Below are 21,886 nucleotides of genomic sequence, written 5' to 3'. Positions count from 1 at the left end.
TTCGAATATACATTAGGCTAATAAAACCCACAAAATGAAACCGATTGTGCTAATTCTTTCTGAATGGGTTTAACATTCACAATGAAACATCATTTACTCACTCATTTCGATTTTCCATTCAGATAAAATTTCTCTAAAAATTTGGTTATTGCGAGATTTTAAGTTACATAATCATGAATAAAATTTACAAATAATGACGGATCTTTCTGGTTTCTTAACAAAATATCAAATTCGTGTGTACGCACACTTTTCTTTCCAAAATTTCATGTTCGCTTCCAGAAATATATGCGTTTGCTAGTGTATTGTAAAAAGTGGAAAAATCGTCGTTTCTCGGGCTAGAAATGCGTTTTCGTATATACATTATGCTAATAAAACCTACAAATTGAAACCAGTTGTGCTAATTCTTTCTGAATGCGTTTAAAATTCACAATGAAACAGCATTTATTCACTCGTTTCGATTTTCCACTCTTATAAAATTTCTCTAAGAATTTGGTTTTTGGGAGATTTTAAGCTATATAATCATGAATAAAATCTACAAATCCCATCGGATTAGTCTAGTTTTTTTAACAAATGTCAAATTCGTGCGTACACACTCATTTCTATCCAAAATTTCATGTTCGCTTCCAGAAATATATGCGTTTGCTAGTGTATTGTAAAATGTGGAAAAACCGTCGTTTCTCGGGCTGGAAATGCGTTTTCGTATATACATTAGGCTAATAAAACCTACAAATTAAACCGATTGTGCTTAATCTTTCTCAATGGGGATTAACATTTACATTGAAACAGCATTTTATCACTCGTTTCGATTTTCCACTCTTATAAAATTTCTCTAAAATTTTGGTTTTAGGGAGATTTTTAGCTATATAATGATGAATAAAATCTGCAAATCCAATCGGATACCTCAGATTTCTTAAAAAATTGTCAAATTCGTGTGTACACACGCATTTCTATCTAAAGATTCTTGTTCGCGTCCAGAATTATATGCGTTAGCTAGTGTATGCAAATAAGTGGAAAAATCGTCGTTTCTCGGGGTAGAAATTGTTATTTTCGTTAATACATTAATAAAACCTACAAATTCCTAACGTTTGTGCTAATTTTTTCTGAAAGGCTTTAACATTCACAATGACACCGCATTTTATCTCTCGTTTCGATTTTCCACTCATACAAAATTGCTCTAAAATTTTGGTTTTTGCGACATTTTAAGCTATATAATGATGAATAAAATATGCAAATCCCATCTGATTCCTCTAGTATCTTAAAAAATACATCAAAATCGTGTGCAGACACGTATTTCAATCCAAAGATTCATGTTCGCGTCCAGAATTATATGCGATTGCTAGTGTATGGTAATAAGTGGAAAAATCGTCGTTTCTCGGGCTAGTACTACGATTTTTCGAATTTACATTAGGCTAATAAAACCCACAAATTGAAACCGATTGTGCTAATTCTTTCTGAGTGGGTTTAACATTCACAAAGAAACATCATTTTCTCACTCGTTTCGATTTTCCACTCAGATAAAATTTCTCTAAAATTTTGGTTGTTGCGAGATTTTAAGTTACATAATCATGAATAAAATCTACTAATAATGACGAATCTCTCTGGTTTCTTAACAAATTATCAAATTCGTGTGTACACACACATTTCTATCCAAAATTTCACGTTCGCTTCCAGAATTATATGCGTTTGCTAGTGTATTGTAAAAAGTGGAAAAACCGTCGTTTCTCGGGCTAGGAATGCGTTTTCATATATACATTAGTCTAATAAAACCTACAAATTGAAACCGATTGTGCTAAATCTTTCTCAAAGAGGATTAACATTCACAATGAAACAGCATTTTATCTCTCGTTTCGATTTTCCACTCATACAAAATTGCTCTAATAGTTTGGTTTTCACGACATTTTAAGCTATATAATGATGAATAAAATCTACAAATCCCATCCGATTTCTCTAGTTTCTTAAAAAAATATCAAAATCGTGTGTAGACAAGTATTTCTATCCAAAGATTCATGTTCGCGTCCAGAAATATCTGTGTTTTCTAGTGTATTGTAAAAATTGGAAAAATCGTTGTTTCTCGGGCTAGAAAAGCGTTTTTTTTTTGTATAAATATTAATAAAACCTACAAATTGAAACCGATTGTGCTAATTCTTTCTGAATGGGTTTAACATTCTAAATGAAACAGCATTTAATCACTCGTTTCGATTTCCCACTGAGATAAAATTGTTCCAATAGTTTGGTTTTTGCGAGATTTTAAGTTATGTAATCATGAATAAACTCTACAATTCCCATCGGATCTCTCTGGTTTCTTAAACAAATATCAAATTCGTTTGTAGACACATATTTCTATCCAAAGATTCATGTTCGCGTACAGAAATATTTGCTTATGCTAGTGTATGGTAATAAGTGGAAAAATCGTCCTTTCTCGGGCTAGAAATGTGTTTTTTCGTATATACATTAATAAAACCTACAAATTCCAACCGATTTTGCTAATTCTTTCTGAATGGGTTTAACATTCACAATGAAACAGCATTTTATCACTCGCTTCGATTTTCCACTCCTACAAGATTTCTTTAAAATTTTGGTTTTTGCGAGATTTTATGCTATATAATCATGAATTCTACAAATCCCATCGAATTTCTCTAGTTTCTGAAAAAAATTTCAAATTCGTGTGTAGCCACGTATTTCTATCCAAAGATTCATGTTACGTCCAGAAATATAGGCGTTTGCTAGTGTATTGTAAAAAGTGGGAAAATCGTCGTTTCTCAAGCTAGAAATGCGTTTTTTGTATATACAATAATAAAACCTACAAATTCCTACCGATTCTGTTAATTTTTTCAGAATCGCTCTAACATTAACAATGAAAACGCATTTTATCTCTCGTTTCGATTTTCCACTCAAATAAAATTGCTCTAAAATTTCGAATACCATCTGATTTCTCTAGTTTCTATAAAAATAAAAAAATCGTGTGTAGACACGTATTTCTATCCAAAGATTCATGTTCGCCTCCAGAAATATCTGTGTTTGCTAGTATATTGTAAAAAGTGGAAAAATCATCGTTTCTCGGGGTAGAAATGCTTTTTTTTTTTCGTATATACATTAATAAAACCTACAAATTGAAACCGATTGTGCTAATTGTTTCTGATTGAGTTTAACATTCACAATAAAACAGCATTTTATCATTCTTTTCCATTTTCCACACAGATAAAATATCTAAAAAAATTTGGATTTTGCGAAATTTTAAGCGATATAATCATGAATAAAATCTACAATTCTCATCGGATCTCTCCAGTGTCTTAAAAAAAAATGTAGAATTCGTGTGTACGCACGTATTTCTATCCAAAGATTCATGTTGGCGTACAGAAATATATACCTTTGCCAGTGTATGGTAAGAAGTGGAAAAATCGTCGTTTCTCGGGCTAGAAATGCACTTTTTTTATATACATTAATAAAACCTACAAATTCCAACCGATTATCTAAGTTTTTCTGAATTGCTTTAACATTGACACTGAAACCGCATTTTATCACTCGTTTCGATTTTCCAGTCTTATAAAGCTTCTCTAAAAATTTGCTTTTTGCTAGATTTTAAGCTATATAATCATGAATAAAATTTACAAATAATGACGGATCTTTCTGGTTTCTTAACAAAGTGTCAAAGTCGTGTGTACACAAGATTTTCTATCCAACATTTCATGTTCGCTTCCAGAAATATATGCGTTTGCTAGTGTATTGTAAAAAGTGGAAAAATCGTCGTTTCTCGGGCTAGAAATGTGTTTTCGTATATACATTATGCTAATAAAACCTACAAATTGAAACCAGTTGTGCTAATTCTTTCTGAATGCGTTTAACATTCACAATGAAACAGCATTTATTCACACGTTTCGATTTTCCACTCATATAAAATTTCTCTAAGAATTTGGTTTTTGGGAGATTTTAAGCTATATAATCATGAATAAAATCTACAAATCCCATCGGATTATTCTAGTTTTTTTAAAAAATGTCAAATTCGTGCGTACACACGTATTTCTATTCAAAGATTCTTGTTCGCGTCCAGAATATATGCGTTTGCTAGTGTATGGTAATAAGTGGAAAAAACGTCGTTTCTCGGGCTAGAAAGACGTTTTTTCGTATATACATTAATAAAACCTACAAACTGAAACCTATTGTGCTAATTCTTTCTGAATGAGTTTAACATTCACAATGAAACAGCAATTTTTCACTAGTTTCGATTTTCCACTCAGATAAAATTCCTCTACAAATTTGATTTTTGCGAGATTTGAAGCGATATAATCATGAATAAAATCTACAATTCCCATCGGGTCTATCTGGTTTCTTAATAAAGTGTCACATTCGTGTGATGACACGTATTTCTATCCAAAGATTCATGTTCGTGTCCAGAAATATCTGCGTTTGCTATTGTATTGTAAAAAGTGGAAAAATCGTTGTATCTCGGGCTAGAAATGCGTTTTTTCGTATATACATTAATAAAACCTACAAATTGAAACCGATTGTGCTAATTCTTTCTGAATGGGTTTAACATTCACAATGAAACAGCATTTAATCACTCGTTTCGTTTTTCTATTCAAATAAAATTTCTCCAAAAATTTGGTTTTTGCGAGATTTTAAGTTATATAATCAAGAATAAAATCTACAATCCCCATCGGGTCTCTCTGGTTTCTTAAACAAATATCAAATTCGTTTGTAGGAACATATTTCTATCCAAAGTTTCATGTTCGCATACAGAAATATTTTCGTTTGCTAGTGTATTGTAAAAAGTGGAAAAATCGTCATTTCTCGGGCTAGAAATGCGTTTTTTCGTATATACATTAATAAATCCTACAAATTCCTACCGATTCTGTTAATTTTTTCTGAATGGCTCTAACATTAACAATGAAACCGCATTTTATCTCTCGTTTCGATTTTCCACTCAAACAAAATTGCTCTAAAATTTCGAATACCATCTGATTTCTCTAGTTTCTATAAAAATAAAAAAATCGTGTGTAGACACGTATTTCTATCCAAAGATTCATGTTCGCGTCCAGAAATATCTGTGTTTGCTAGTATATTGTAAGAAGTGGAAAAATCGTTGTTTCTCGGGCTAGAAATGCTTTTTTTTTCGTATATACATTAATAAAACCTACAAATTGAAACCGATTGTGCTAATTGTTTCTGAATGAGTTTAACATTCACAATGATACAGCATTTTATCATTCGTTTCCATTTTCCACACAGATAAAATATCTAAAAAAAATTTGGATTTTGCGAAATTTTAAGCTTAATAATCATGAATAAAATCTACAATTCTCATTGGATCTCTCCAGTTTCTTTAAAAAAATGTAGAATTCGTGTGTACGCACGTATTTCTATCCAAAGATTCATGTTCGCGTACAAAAATATATGTTTGCCAGTGTATGTTAAGAAGTGGAAAAATCGTCGTTTCTCGGGCTAGAAATCCACTTTTTTTATATACATTAATAAAACCTACAAATTCCAACCGATTATGCTAAGTTTTTCTGAATTGCTTTAACATTGACACTGAAACCGCATATTATCACTCGTTTCGATTTTCCACTCATATAAAACTTCTCTAAAAATTTGCTTTTTGCTAGATTTTAAGCTATATAATCATGAATAAAATTTACAAATAATGACGGATCTTTCTGGTTTCTTAACAAAGTGTAAAAATCGTGTGTACACAAGCTTTTCTATCCAAAATTTCATGTTCGCTTCAAGAAATATATGCGTTTGCTAGTGTATTGTAAAAAGTGGAAAAATCGTCGTTTCTCGGGCTAGAAATGCGATTTTTCGAATATACATTCGGCTAATAAAACCCACAAATTGAAACCAATTGTGCTAATTCTTTCTGAATGGGTTTAACATTCACAATGAAACATCATTTTCTCACTCGTTTCGATTTTCCATTCAGATAAAATTTCTCTAAAAATTTGGTTATTGCGAGATTATAAGTTACATAATCATGAATAAAATCTACAAATAATGACGGATCTTTCTGGTTTCTTAACAAAATATCAAATTCGTGTGTACACACGCTTTTCTATCCAAAATTTCATGTTGGCTTCCAGAAATATATGCGTTTGCTAGTTTATTGTAAAATGTGGAAAAATCGTCGTTTCTCGGGCTAGAAATGCGATTTTTCGAATATACATTAGGCTAATAAAACCCACAAAATGAAACCGATTGTGCTAATTCTTTCGGAGTGGGTTTAACATTCACAAAGAAACATCATTTTCTCACTCGTTTCGATTTTCCACTCAGATAAAATTTCTCTAAAATTTTGGTTATTGCGAGATTTTAAGTTACATAATCATGAATAAAATCTACTAATAATGACGAATCTCTCTGGTTTCTTAACAAATTATCAAATTCCTGTGTACACACACATTTCTATCCAAAATTTCACGTTCGCTTCCAGAATTATATGCGTTTGCTAGTGTATTGTAAAAAGTGGAAAAACCGTCGTTTCTCGGGCTAGGAATGCGTTTTCATATATACATTAGTCTAATAAAACCTACAAATTGAAACCGATTGTGCTAAATCTTTCTCAAAGAGGATTAACATTCACAATGAAACAGCATTTTATCTCTCGTTTCGATTTTCCACTCATACAAAATTGCTCTAATATTTTGGTTTTCACGACATTTTAAGCTATATAATGATGAATAAAATCTACAAATCCCATCCGATTTCTCTAGTTTCTTAAAAAAATATCAAAATCGTGTGTAGACAAGTATTTCTATCCAAAGATTCATGTTCGCGTCCAGAAATATCTGTGTTTTCTAGTGTATTGTAAAAATTGGAAAAATCGTTGTTTCTCGGGCTAGAAATGCGTTTTTTTTTTGTATATATATTAATAAAACCTACAAATTGAAACCGATTGTGCTAATTCTTTCTGAATGGGTTTAACATTCTAAATGAAACAGCATTTAATCACTCGTTTCGATTTCCCACTGAGATAAAATTGTTCCAATAATTTGGTTTTTGCGAGATTTTAAGTTATGTAATCATGAATAAACTCTACAATTCCCATCGGATCTCTCTGGTTTCTTAAACAAATATCAAATTCGTTTGTAGACACATATTTCTATCCAAAGATTCATGTTCGCGTACAGAAATATTTGCTTATGCTAGTGTATGGTAATAAGTGGAAAAATCGTCCTTTCTCGGGCTAGAAATGTGTTTTTTCGTATATACATTAATAAAACCTACAATTTCCAACCGATTTTGCTAATTCTTTCTGAATGGGTTTAACATTCACAATGAAACAGCATTTTATCACTCGCTTCGATTTTCCACTCCTACAAGATTTCTTTAAAATTTTGGTTTTTGCGAGATTTTATGCTATATAATCATGAATTCTACAAATCCCATCGAATTTCTCTAGTTTCTGAAAAAAATTTCAAATTCGTGTGTAGCCACGTATTTCTATCCAAAGATTCATGTTACGTCCAGAAATATAGGCGTTTGCTAGTGTATTGTAAAAAGTGGGAAAATCGTCGTTTCTCAAGCTAGAAATGCGTTTTTTGTATATACAATAATAAAACCTACAAATTCCTACCGATTCTGTTAATTTTTTCAGAATCGCTCTAACATTAAAATGAAAACGCATTTTATCTCTCGTTTCGATTTTCCACTCAAATAAAATTGCTCTAAAATTTCGAATACCATCTGATTTCTCTAGTTTCTATAAAAATAAAAAAATCGTGTGTAGACACGTATTTCTATCCAAAGATTCATGTTCGCCTCCAGAAATATCTGTGTTTGCTAGTATATTGTAAAAAGTGGAAAAATCATTGTTTCTCGGGGTAGAAATGCTTTTTTTTTTTTCGTTTATATATTAATAAAACCTACAAATTGAAACCGATTGTGCTAATTGTTTCTGATTGAGTTTAACATTCACAATAAAACAGCATTTTATCATTCGTTTCCATTTTCCACACAGATAAAATATCTAAAAAAATTTGGATTTTGCGAAATTTTAAGCGATATAATCATGAATAAAATCTACAATTCTCATCGGATCTCTCCAGTGTCTTAAAAAAAATGTAGAATGCGTGTGTACGCACGTATTTCTATCCAAAGATTCATGTTGGCGTACAGAAATATATACCTTTGCCAGTGTATGGTAAGAAGTGGAAAAATCGTCGTTTCTCGGGCTAGAAATGCACTTTTTTTATATACATTAATAAAACCTACAAATTCCAACCGATTATCTAAGTTTTTCTGAATTGCTTTAACATTGACACTGAAACCGCATTTTATCACTCGTTTCGATTTTCCAGTCTTATAAAGCTTCTCTAAAAATTTGCTTTTTGCTAGATTTTAAGCTATATAATCATGAATAAAATTTACAAATAATGACGGATCTTTCTGGTTTCTTAACAAAGTGTCAAAGTCGTGTGTACACAAGATTTTCTATCCAACATTTCATGTTCGCTTCCAGAAATATATGCGTTTGCTAGTGTATTGTAAAAAGTGGAAAAATCGTCGTTTCTCGGGCTAGAAATGCGATTTTTCGAATATACATTAGGCTAATAAAACCCACAAAATGAAACCGATTGTGCTAATTCTTTCTGAATGGGTTTAACATTCACAATGAAATATCATTTTCTCACTCGTTTCGATTTTCCATTCAGATAAAACTTCTCTAAAAATTTGGTTATTGCGAGATTTTAAGTTACATAATCATGAATAAAATCTACAAATAATGACGGATCTTTCTGGTTTCTTAACAGAATATCAAATTCGTGTGTACACACGCTTTTCTATCCAAAATTTCATGTTCGCTTCCAGAAATATATGCGTTTGCTAGTGTATTGTAAAAAGTGGAAAAATCGTCGTTTCTCGGGCTAGAAATGCGTTTTCGTATATACATTATGCTAATAAAACCTACAAATTGAAACCAGTTGTGCTAATTCTTTCTGAATGCGTTTAACATTCACAATGAAACAGCATTTATTCACACGTTTCGATTTTCCACTCATATAAAATTTCTCTAAGAATTTGGTTTTTGGGAGATTTTAAGCTATATAATCATGAATAAAATCTACAAAACCCATCGGATTATTCTAGTTTTTTTTTAAAATGTCAAATTCGTGCGTACACACGTGTTTCTATTCAAAGATTCTTGTTCGCGTCCAGAATATATGCGTTTGCTAGTGTATGGTAATAAGTGGAAAAAAACGTCGTTTCTCGGGCTAGAAAGACGTTTTTTCGTATATACATTAATAAAACCTACAAACTGAAACCTATTGTGCAAATTCTTTCTGAATGAGTTTAACATTCACAATGAAACAGCAATTTTTCACTAGTTTCGATTTTCCACTCAGATAAAATTCCTCTACAAATTTGATTTTTGCGAGATTTGAAGCGATATAATCATGAATAAAATCTACAATTCCCATCGTGTCTATCTGGTTTCCTAATAAAGTGTCACATTCGTGTGATGACACGTATTTCTATCCAAAGATTCATGTTCGTGTCCAGAAATATCTGCGTTTGCTATTGTATTGTAAAAAGTGGAAAAATCGTTGTATCTCGGGCTAGAAATGCGTTTTTTCGTATATACATTAATAAAACCTACAAATTGAAACCGATTGTGCTAATTCTTTCTGAATGGGTTTAACATTCACAATGAAACAGCATTTAATCACTCGTTTCGTTTTTCTATTCAAATAAAATTTCTCCAAAAATTTGGTTTTTGCGAGATTTTAAGTTATATAATCAAGAATAAAATCTACAATTCCCATCGGATCTCTCTGGTTTCTTAAACAAATATCAAATTCGTTTGTAGGAATATATTTCTATCCAAAGTTTCATGTTCGCATACAGAAATATTTTCGTTTGCTAGTGTATTGTAAAATGTGGAAAAATCGTCATTTCTCGGGCTAGAAATGCGTTTTTTCGTATATACATTAATAAAACCTACAAATTCCTACCGATTCTGTTAATATTTTCTGAATGGCTCTAACATTAACAATGAAACCGCATTTTATCTCTCGTTTCGATTTTCCACTCGAACAAAATTGCTCTAAAATTTCGAATACCATCTGATTTCTCTAGTTTCTATAAAAATAAAAAAATCGTGTGTAGACACGTATTTCTATCCAAAGATTCATGTTCGCGTCCAGAAATATCTGTGTTTGCTAGTATATTGTAAGAAGTGGAAAAATCGTTGTTTCTCGGGCTAGAAATGCTTTTTTTTTTCGTATATACATTAATAAAACCTACAAATTGAAACCGATTGTGCTAATTGTTTCTGAATGAGTTTAACATTCACAATGATACAGCATTTTATCATTCGTTTCCATTTTCCACACAGATAAAATATCTAAAAAAAATTTGGATTTTGCGAAATTTTAAGCTTAATAATCATGAATAAAATCTACAATTCTCATTGGATCTCTCCAGTTTCTTTAAAAAAATGTAGAATTCGTGTGTACGCACGTATTTCTATCCAAAGATTCATGTTCGCGTACAAAAATATATGTTTACCAGTGTATGGTAAGAAGTGGAAAAATCGTCGTTTCTCGGGCTAGAAATGCACTTTTTTTATATACATTAATAAAACCTACAAATTCCTAACGATTCTGTTAATTTTTTCAGAATGGCTCTAACATTAACAATGAAACCGCATTTTATCTCTCGTTTCGATTTTCCACTCAAACAAAATTGCTCTAAAATTTCGAATACAATCTGATTTCTCTAGTTTCTATAAAAATAAAAAAATCGTGTGTAGACACGTATTTCTATCCAAAGATTCATGTTGGCGTCCAGAAATATCTGTGTTTGCTAGTATATTGTAAAAAGTGGAAAAATCATTGTTTCTCGGGCTAGAAATGCTTTTTTTTTTTTCGTATATACATTAATAAAACCTACAAATTGAAACCGATTGTGCTAATTGTTTCTGATTGAGTTTAACATTCACAATAAAACAGCATTTTATCATTCGTTTCCATTTTCCACACAGATAAAATATCTAAAAAAATTTGGATTTTGCGAAATTTTAAGCGATATAATCATGAATAAAATCTACAATTCTCATCGGATCTCTCCAGTGTCTTAAAAAAAATGTAGAATTCGTGTGTACGCACGTATTTCTATCCAAAGATTCATGTTGGCGTACAGAAATATATACCTTTGCCAGTGTATGGTAAGAAGTGGAAAATCGTCGTTTCTCGGGCTAGAAATGCACTTTTTTTATATACATTAATAAAACCTACAAATTCCAACCGATAATGCTAAGTTTTTCTGAATTGCTTTAACATCGACACTGAAACCGCATTTTATTACTCGTTTCGATTTTCCACTCATATAAAGCTTCTCTAAAAATTTGCTTTTTGCTAGATTTTAAGCTATATAATCATGAATAAAATTTACAAATAATGACGGATCTTTCTGGTTTCTTAACAAAGTGTCAAAGTCGTGTGTACACAAGATTTTCTATCCAACATTTCATGTTCGCTTCCAGAAATATATGCGTTTGCTAGTGTATTGTAAAAAGTGGAAAAATCGTCGTTTCTCGGGCTAGAAATGCGATTTTTCGAATATACATTAGGCTAATAAAACCCACAAAATGAAACCGATTGTGCTAATTCTTTCTGAATGGGTTTAACATTCACAATGAAATATCATTTTCTCACTCGTTTCGATTTTCCATTCAGATAAAACTTCTCTAAAAATTTGGTTATTGCGAGATTTTAAGTTACATAATCATGAATAAAATCTACAAATAATGACGGATCTTTCTGGTTTCTTAACAGAATATCAAATTCGTGTGTACACACGCTTTTCTATCCAAAATTTCATGTTCGCTTCCAGAAATATATGCGTTTGCTAGTGTATTGTAAAAAGTGGAAAAATCGTCGTTTCTCGGGCTAGAAATGCGTTTTCGTATATACATTATGCTAATAAAACCTACAAATTGAAACCAGTTGTGCTAATTCTTTCTGAATGCGTTTAACATTCACAATGAAACAGCATTTATTCACACGTTTCGATTTTCCACTCATATAAAATTTCTCTAAGAATTTGGTTTTTGGGAGATTTTAAGCTATATAATCATGAATAAAATCTACAAAACCCATCGGATTATTCTAGTTTTTTTTTAAAATGTCAAATTCGTGCGTACACACGTGTTTCTATTCAAAGATTCTTGTTCGCGTCCAGAATATATGCGTTTGCTAGTGTATGGTAATAAGTGGAAAAAAACGTCGTTTCTCGGGCTAGAAAGACGTTTTTTCGTATATACATTAATAAAACCTACAAACTGAAACCTATTGTGCAAATTCTTTCTGAATGAGTTTAACATTCACAATGAAACAGCAATTTTTCACTAGTTTCGATTTTCCACTCAGATAAAATTCCTCTACAAATTTGATTTTTGCGAGATTTGAAGCGATATAATCATGAATAAAATCTACAATTCCCATCGTGTCTATCTGGTTTCCTAATAAAGTGTCACATTCGTGTGATGACACGTATTTCTATCCAAAGATTCATGTTCGTGTCCAGAAATATCTGCGTTTGCTATTGTATTGTAAAAAGTGGAAAAATCGTTGTATCTCGGGCTAGAAATGCGTTTTTTCGTATATACATTAATAAAACCTACAAATTGAAACCGATTGTGCTAATTCTTTCTGAATGGGTTTAACATTCACAATGAAACAGCATTTAATCACTCGTTTCGTTTTTCTATTCAAATAAAATTTCTCCAAAAATTTGGTTTTTGCGAGATTTTAAGTTATATAATCAAGAATAAAATCTACAATTCCCATCGGATCTCTCTGGTTTCTTAAACAAATATCAAATTCGTTTGTAGGAATATATTTCTATCCAAAGTTTCATGTTCGCATACAGAAATATTTTCGTTTGCTAGTGTATTGTAAAATGTGGAAAAATCGTCATTTCTCGGGCTAGAAATGCGTTTTTTCGTATATACATTAATAAAACCTACAAATTCCTACCGATTCTGTTAATATTTTCTGAATGGCTCTAACATTAACAATGAAACCGCATTTTATCTCTCGTTTCGATTTTCCACTCGAACAAAATTGCTCTAAAATTTCGAATACCATCTGATTTCTCTAGTTTCTATAAAAATAAAAAAATCGTGTGTAGACACGTATTTCTATCCAAAGATTCATGTTCGCGTCCAGAAATATCTGTGTTTGCTAGTATATTGTAAGAAGTGGAAAAATCGTTGTTTCTCGGGCTAGAAATGCTTTTTTTTTTCGTATATACATTAATAAAACCTACAAATTGAAACCGATTGTGCTAATTGTTTCTGAATGAGTTTAACATTCACAATGATACAGCATTTTATCATTCGTTTCCATTTTCCACACAGATAAAATATCTAAAAAAAATTTGGATTTTGCGAAATTTTAAGCTTAATAATCATGAATAAAATCTACAATTCTCATTGGATCTCTCCAGTTTCTTTAAAAAAATGTAGAATTCGTGTGTACGCACGTATTTCTATCCAAAGATTCATGTTCGCGTACAAAAATATATGTTTACCAGTGTATGGTAAGAAGTGGAAAAATCGTCGTTTCTCGGGCTAGAAATGCACTTTTTTTATATACATTAATAAAACCTACAAATTCCTAACGATTCTGTTAATTTTTTCAGAATGGCTCTAACATTAACAATGAAACCGCATTTTATCTCTCGTTTCGATTTTCCACTCAAACAAAATTGCTCTAAAATTTCGAATACAATCTGATTTCTCTAGTTTCTATAAAAATAAAAAAATCGTGTGTAGACACGTATTTCTATCCAAAGATTCATGTTGGCGTCCAGAAATATCTGTGTTTGCTAGTATATTGTAAAAAGTGGAAAAATCATTGTTTCTCGGGCTAGAAATGCTTTTTTTTTTTTCGTATATACATTAATAAAACCTACAAATTGAAACCGATTGTGCTAATTGTTTCTGATTGAGTTTAACATTCACAATAAAACAGCATTTTATCATTCGTTTCCATTTTCCACACAGATAAAATATCTAAAAAAATTTGGATTTTGCGAAATTTTAAGCGATATAATCATGAATAAAATCTACAATTCTCATCGGATCTCTCCAGTGTCTTAAAAAAAATGTAGAATTCGTGTGTACGCACGTATTTCTATCCAAAGATTCATGTTGGCGTACAGAAATATATACCTTTGCCAGTGTATGGTAAGAAGTGGAAAATCGTCGTTTCTCGGGCTAGAAATGCACTTTTTTTATATACATTAATAAAACCTACAAATTCCAACCGATAATGCTAAGTTTTTCTGAATTGCTTTAACATCGACACTGAAACCGCATTTTATTACTCGTTTCGATTTTCCACTCATATAAAGCTTCTCTAAAAATTTGCTTTTTGCTAGATTTTAAGCTATATAATCATGAATAAAATTTACAAATAATGACGGATCTTTCTGGTTTGTTAACAAAGTGTCAAAGTCGTGTGTACACAAGATTTTCTATCCAACATTTCATGTTCGCTTCCAGAAATATATGCGTTTGCTAGTGTATTGTAAAAAGTGGAAAAATCGTCGTTTCTCGGGCTAGAAATGCGATTTTTCGAATATACATTAGGCTAATAAAACCCACAAAATGAAACCGATTGTGCTAATTCTTTCTGAATGGGTTTAACATTCACAATGAAACATCATTTTCTCACTCGTTTCGATTTTCCATTCTGACAAAATTTCTCTAAAAATTTGGTTATTGCGAGATTTTAAGTTACATAATCATGAATAAAATCTACAAATAATGACGGATCTTTCTGGTTTCTTAACAGAATATCAAATTCGTGTGTACACACGCTTTTCTATCCAAAATTTCATGTTCGCTTCCAGAAATATATGCGTTTGCTAGTGTATTGTAAAAAGTGGAAAAATCGTCGTTTCTCGGGCTAGAAATGCGTTTTCGTATATACATTATGCTAATAAAACCTACAAATTGAAACCAGTTGTGCTAATTCTTTCTGAATGCGTTCAACATTCACAATGAAACAGCATTTATTCACTCGTTTCGATTTTCCACTCATATAAAATTTCTCTAAGATTTTGGTTTTTGGGAGATTTTAAGCTATATAATCATGAAAAAAATCTACAAATCCCATCGGATTATTCTAGTTTTTTTAAAAAATGTCAAATTCGTGCGTACACACGTATTTCTATTCAAAGATTCTTGTTCGCGTCCAGAATATATGCGTTTGCTAGTGTATGGTAATAAGTGGAAAAAACGTCGTTTCTCGGGCTAGAAAAACGTTTTTTCGTATATACATTAATAAAACCTACAAACTGAAACCTATTGTGCTAATTCTTTCTGAATGAGTTTAACATTCACAATGAAACAGCAATTTTTCACTAGTTTCGATATTCCACTCAGATAAAATTCCTCTACAAATTTGATTTTTGCGAGATTTGAAGCGATATAATCATGAATAAAATCTACAATTCCCATCGGGTCTATCTGGTTTCTTAATAAAGTGTCACATTCGTGTGATGACACGTATTTCTATCCAAAGATTCATGTTCGTGTCCAGAAATATCTGCGTTTGCTATTGTATTGTAAAAAGTGGAAAAATCGTTGTATCTCGGGCTAGAAATGCGTTTTTTCGTATATACATTAATAAAACCTACAAATTGAAACCGATTGTGCTAATTCTTTCTGAATGGGTTTAACATTCACAATGAAACAGCATTTAATCACTCGTTTCGTTTTTCTATTCAAATAAAATTTCTCCAAAAATTTGGTTTTTGCGAGATTTTAAGTTATATAATCAAGAATAAAATCTACAATTCCCATCGGATCTCTCTGGTTTCTTAAACAAATATCAAATTCGTTTGTAGGAATATATTTCTATCCAAAGTTTCATGTTCGCATACAGAAATATTTTCGTTTGCTAGTGTATTGTAAAATGTGGAAAAATCGTCATTTCTCGGGCTAGAAATGCGTTTTTTCGTATATACATTAATAAAACCTACAAATTCCTACCGATTCTGTTAATTTTTTCTGAATGGCTCTAACATTAACAATGAAACCGCATTTTATCTCTCGTTTCGATTTTCCACTCAAACAAAATTGCTCTAAAATTTCGAATACCATCTGATTTCTCTAGTTTCTATAAAAATAAAAAAATCGTGTGTAGACACGTATTTCTATCCAAAGATTCATGTTCGCGTCCCGAAATATCTGTGTTTGCTAGTATATTGTAAAAAGTGGAAAAATCGTTGTTTCTCGGGCTAGAAATGCTTTTTTTTTCGTATATACATTAATAAAACCTACAAATTGAAACCGATTGTGCTAATTGTTTCTGAATGAGTTTAACATTCACAATGATACAGCATTTTATCATTCGTTTCCATTTTCCACACAGATAAAATATCTAAAAAAAATTTGGATTTTGCGAAATTTTAAGCTTAATAATCATGAATAAAATCTACAATTCTCATTGGATCTCTCTAGTTTCTTAAAAAAAAATGTAGAATTCTTGTGTACGCACGTATTTCTATCCAAAGATTCATGTTCGCGTACAAAAATATATGTTTGCCAGTGTATGGTAAGAAGTGGAAAAATCGTCGTTTCTCGGGCTAGAAATGCACTTTTTTTATATACATTAATAAAACCTACAAATTCCAACCGATTATGCTAAGTTTTTCTGAATTGCTTTAACATTGACACTGAAACCGCATATTATCACACGTTTCGATTTTCCACTCATATAAAACTTCTCTAAAAATTTGCTTTTTGCTAGATTTTAAGCTATATAATCATGAATAAAATTTACAAATAATGACGGATCTTTCTGGTTTCTTAACAAAGTCTAAAAATCGTGTGTACACAAGCTTTTCTATCCAAAATTTCATTTTCGCTTCAAGAAATATATGCGTTTGCTAGTGTATTGTAAAAAGTGGAAAAATCGTCGTTTCTCGGGCTAGAAAAGCGATTTTTCGTATATACATTATGCTAATAAAACCTACAAATTGAAACCAATTGTGCTAATTCTTTCTGAATGCGTTTAACATTCACAATGAAACAGCATTTATTCACTCGTTTCGATTTTCCACTCATATAAAATTTCTCTAAGAATTTCGTTTTTGGGAGATTTTAAGCTATATAATCATGAATAAAATCTACAAATCCCATCGGATTATTCTAGTTTTTTTAAAAAATGTCAAATTCGTGCGTACACACGTATTTCTATTCAAAGATTCTTGTTCGCATCCAGAATATATGCGTTTGCTAGTGTATGGTAATAAGTGGAAAAAACGTCGTTTCTCGGGCTAGAAAAACGTTTTTTCGTATATACATTAATAAAACCTACAAACTGAAAACTATTGTGCTAATTCTTTCTGAATGGGTTTAACATTCACAATGAAACAGCAATTTTTCACTAGTTTCGATTTTCCACTCAGATAAAATTCCTCTACAAATTAGATTTTTGCGAGATTTGAAGCGATATAATCATGAATAAAATCTACAATTCCCATCGGGTCTATCTGGTTTCTTAATAAAGTGTCACATTCGTGTGTAGCCACGTACTTCTATCCAAAGATTCATGTTACGTCCAGAAATATAGGCGTTTGCTAGTGTATTGTAAAAAGTGGAAAAATCGTCGTTTCTCGGGCTAGAAATGCGTTTTTTGTATATACATTAATAAAACCTACAAATTCCTAACGATTCTGTTAATTTTTTCAGAATGGCTCTAACATTAACAATGAAACCGCATTTTATCTCTCGTTTCGATTTTCCACTCAAACAAAATTGCTCTAAAATTTCGAATACAATCTGATTTCTCTAGTTTCTATAAAAATAAAAAAATCGTTGTAGACACGTATTTCTATCCAAAGATTCATGTTGGCGTCCAGAAATATCTGTGTTTGCTAGTATATTGTAAAAAGTGGAAAAATCATTGTTTCTCGGGCTAGAAATGCTTTTTTTTTTTTTTTTTTTGTATATACATTAATAAAACCTACAAATTGAAACCGATTGTGCTAATTGTTTCTGATTGAGTTTAACATTCACAATAAAACAGCATTTTATCATTCGTTTCCATTTTCCACACAGATAAAATATCTAAAAAAATTTGGATTTTGCGAAATTTTATGCGATATAATCATGAATAAAATCTACAATTCTCATCGGATCTCTCCAGTGTCTTAAAAAAAATGTAGAATACGTGTGTACGCACGTATTTCTATCCAAAGATTCATGTTGGCGTACAGAAATATATACCTTTGCCAGTGTATGGTAAGAAGTGAAAAATCGTCGTTTCTCGGGCTAGAAATGCACTTTTTTATATACATTAATAAAACCTACAAATTCCAACCGATTATGCTAAGTTTTTCTGAATTGCTTTAACATTGACACTGAAACCGCATTTTATCACTCGTTTCGATTTTCCACTCATATAAAGCTTCTCTAAAAATTTGCTTTTTGCTAGATTTTAAGCTATATAATCATGAATAAAATTTACAAATAATGACGGATCTTTCTGGTTTCTTAACGAAGTGTCAAAGTCGTGTGTACACAAGATTTTCTATCCAAAATTTCATGTTCGCTTCCAGAAATATATGCGTTTGCTAGTGTATTGTAAAAAGTGGAAAAATCGTCGTTTCTCGGGCTAGAAATGCGATTTTTCGAATGTACATTAGGCTAATAAAACCCACAAAATGAAACCGATTGTGCTAATTCTTTCTGAATGGGTTTAACATTCACAATGAAACATCATTTTCTCACTCGTTTCGATTTTCCATTCAGACAAAATTTCTCTAAAAATTTGGTTATTGCGAGATTTTAAGTTACATAATCATGAATAAAATCTACAAATAATGACGGATCTTTCTGGTTTCTTAACAGAATATCAAATTCGTGTGTACACACGCTTTTCTTTCCAAAATTTCATTTCGCTTCCAGAAATATATGCGTTTGCTAGTGTATTGTAAAAAGTGGAAAAATCGTCGTTTCTCGGGCTAGAAATGCGTTTTCGTATATACATTATGCTAATAAAACCTACAAATTCAAACCAGTTGTGCTAATTCTTTCTGAATGCGTTTAACATTCACAATGAAACAGCATTTATTCACTCGTTTCGATTTTCCACTCATATAAAATTTCTCTAAAAATTTGGTTTTTGGGAGATTTTAAGCTATATAATCATGAATAAAATCTACAAAACCCATCGGATTATTCTAGTTTTTTTTTAAAATGTCAAATTCGTGCGTACACACGTGTTTCTATTCAAAGATTCTTGTTCGCGTCCAGAATATATGCGTTTGCTAGTGTATGGTAATAAGTGGAAAAAACGTCGTTTCTCGGGCTAGAAAGACGTTATTTCGTATATACATTAATAAAACCTACAAACTGAAACCTATTGTGCTAATTCTTTCTGAATGGGTTTAACATTCACAATGAAACAGCAATTTTTCACTAGTTTCGATTTTCCACTCTGATTAAATTCCTCTATAAATTTGATTTTTGCGAGATTTGAAGCGATATAATCATGAATAAAATCTACACATCCCATCGGGTCTATCTGGTTTCTTAATAAAGTGTCACATTCGTGTGTTGACACGTATTTCTATCCAAAGATTCGTGTTCGAGTCCAGAAATATCTGCGTTTGCTGTTGTATTGTAAAAAGTGGAAAAATCGTTGTATCTCGGGCTAGAAATGCGTTTTTTCGTATATACATTAATAAAACCTACAAATTAAAACCGATTGTGCTAATTATTTCTGAATGGGTTTAACATTCATAATGAAACAGCATTTTCTCACTCGTTTCGTTTTTCTATTCAAATAAAATTTCTCCAAAAATTTGGTTTTTGCGAGATTTTAAGCTATATAATCATGAATAAAATCTACAAAACCCATCGGATTATTCTAGTTTTTTTTTTAAAATGTCAAATTCGTGCGTACACACGTGTTTCTATTCAAAGGTTCTTGTTCGCGTCCAGAATATATGCGTTTGCTAGTGTATGGTAATAAGTGGAAAAAACGTCGTTTCTCGGGCTAGAAAGACGTTATTTCGTATATACATTAATAAAACCTACAAATTGAAACCGATTGTGCTAAATCTTTCTCGTTATGGTTAACATTTACAATGTAACAGCATTTTATCACTCGTTTCGATTATCCACTCTTATAAAATTTCTCTAAAGTTTTGGTTTTTGGGAGATTTTTAGCTATATAAAGATGAATAAAATCTGCAAATCCCATCTGATACCTCAGGTTTCTTAAAAAATTGTCAAATTCGTGTGTACACCCGCATTTCTATCAAAAGATTCTTGTTCGCGTCCAGAATTATATGCGTTAGCTAGTGTATGCAAATAAGTGGAAAAATCGTCGTTTCTCGGGCTAGAAATGCGTATTTTCGTTAATACATTACTAAAACCTACAAATTCCTACCGATTGTGCTAATTTTTTCTGAAAGGCTTTAACATTCACACAGAAACGGCATTTTATCTCTCGTTTCGATTTTCCACTCTTACAAAATTGCTCTAAAATTTTGGTTTTTGCGACATTTTAAGCTATATAATGAGTAATAAAATCTACAAATCCCATCTGGTTCCTCTAGTTTCTAAAAAAATACATCAAAATCGTGTGTAGACTCATTTTTCTATCAAAAGACTCATGTTGACATACAGAAATATTTGCGTTAGCTAGTGTATGATAATAAGTGGAAAATTCGTCGTTTCTCGGGCTAGAAATGCGTTTTTTCGTATGTACATTAATAAAACCTGAAAATTAAAACCGATTGTGCTACTTTTTCTAAATGGCTTTAACATTCACAATGGAACCGCATTTTATAACTCGTTTCGATTTTCCACTCATTCAAAATTGCTCTAAAATTTTGGTTTTTGCTACATTTTAAGCTATAAAATGATGATTAAAATCTACAAATCCCATCTGATTTCTCTAGTTTCTATAAAAATAAAAAAATCGTGTGTAGACACGTATTTCTATCCAAAGATTCATGTTCGCGTCCAGAAATATCTGTGTTTGCTAGTATATTGTAAAAAGTGGAAAAATCGTTGTTTCTCGGGCTAGAAATGCTTTTTTTTCGTATATACATTAATAAAACCTACAAATTGAAACCGATTGTGCTAATTGTTTCTGAATGAGTTTAACATTCACAATGATACAGCATTTTATCATTCGTTTCCATTTTCCACACAGATAAAATATCTAAAAAAAATTTGGATTTTGCGAAATTTTAAGCTTAATAATCATGAATAAAATCTACAATTCTCATTGGATGTCTCCAGTTTCTTAAAAAAAATGTAGAATTCTTGTGTACGCACGTATTTCTATCCAAAGATTCATGTTCGCGTACAAAAATATATGTTTGCCAGTGTATGGTAAGAAGTGGAAAAATCGTCGTTTCTCGGGCTAGAAATGGACTTTTTTTTATATACATTAATAAAACCTACAAATTCCAACCGATTATGCTAAGTTTTTCTGAATTGCTTTAACATTGACATTGAAACCGCATATTATCACTCGTTTCGATTTTCCACTCATATAAAACTTCTCTAAAAATTTGCTTTTTGCTAGATTTTAAGCTATATAATCATGAATAAAATTTACAAATAATGACGGATCTTTCTGGTTTCTTAACGAAGTGTCAAAGTTGTGTGTACACAAGATTTTCTATCCAAAATTTCATGTTCGCTTCCAGAAATATATGCGTTTGCTAGTGTATTGTAAAAAGTGGAAAAATCGTCGTTTCTCGGGCTAGAAATGCGATTTTTCGAATGTACATTAGGCTAATAAAACCCACAAAATGAAACCGATTGTGCTAATTCTTTCTGAATGGGTTTAACATTCACAATGAAACATCATTTTCTCACTCGTTTCGATTTTCCGTTCTGACAAAA

The sequence above is a fragment of the Periplaneta americana genome, chromosome 8 (genome assembly GCF_040183065.1).
Source record: "Periplaneta americana isolate PAMFEO1 chromosome 8, P.americana_PAMFEO1_priV1, whole genome shotgun sequence".
NCBI classification, from domain to species: domain Eukaryota; kingdom Metazoa; phylum Arthropoda; class Insecta; order Blattodea; family Blattidae; genus Periplaneta; species Periplaneta americana.
The sequence above is the reverse complement of the archived record's forward strand: the minus strand, read 5'-3'. Positions refer to the sequence as shown.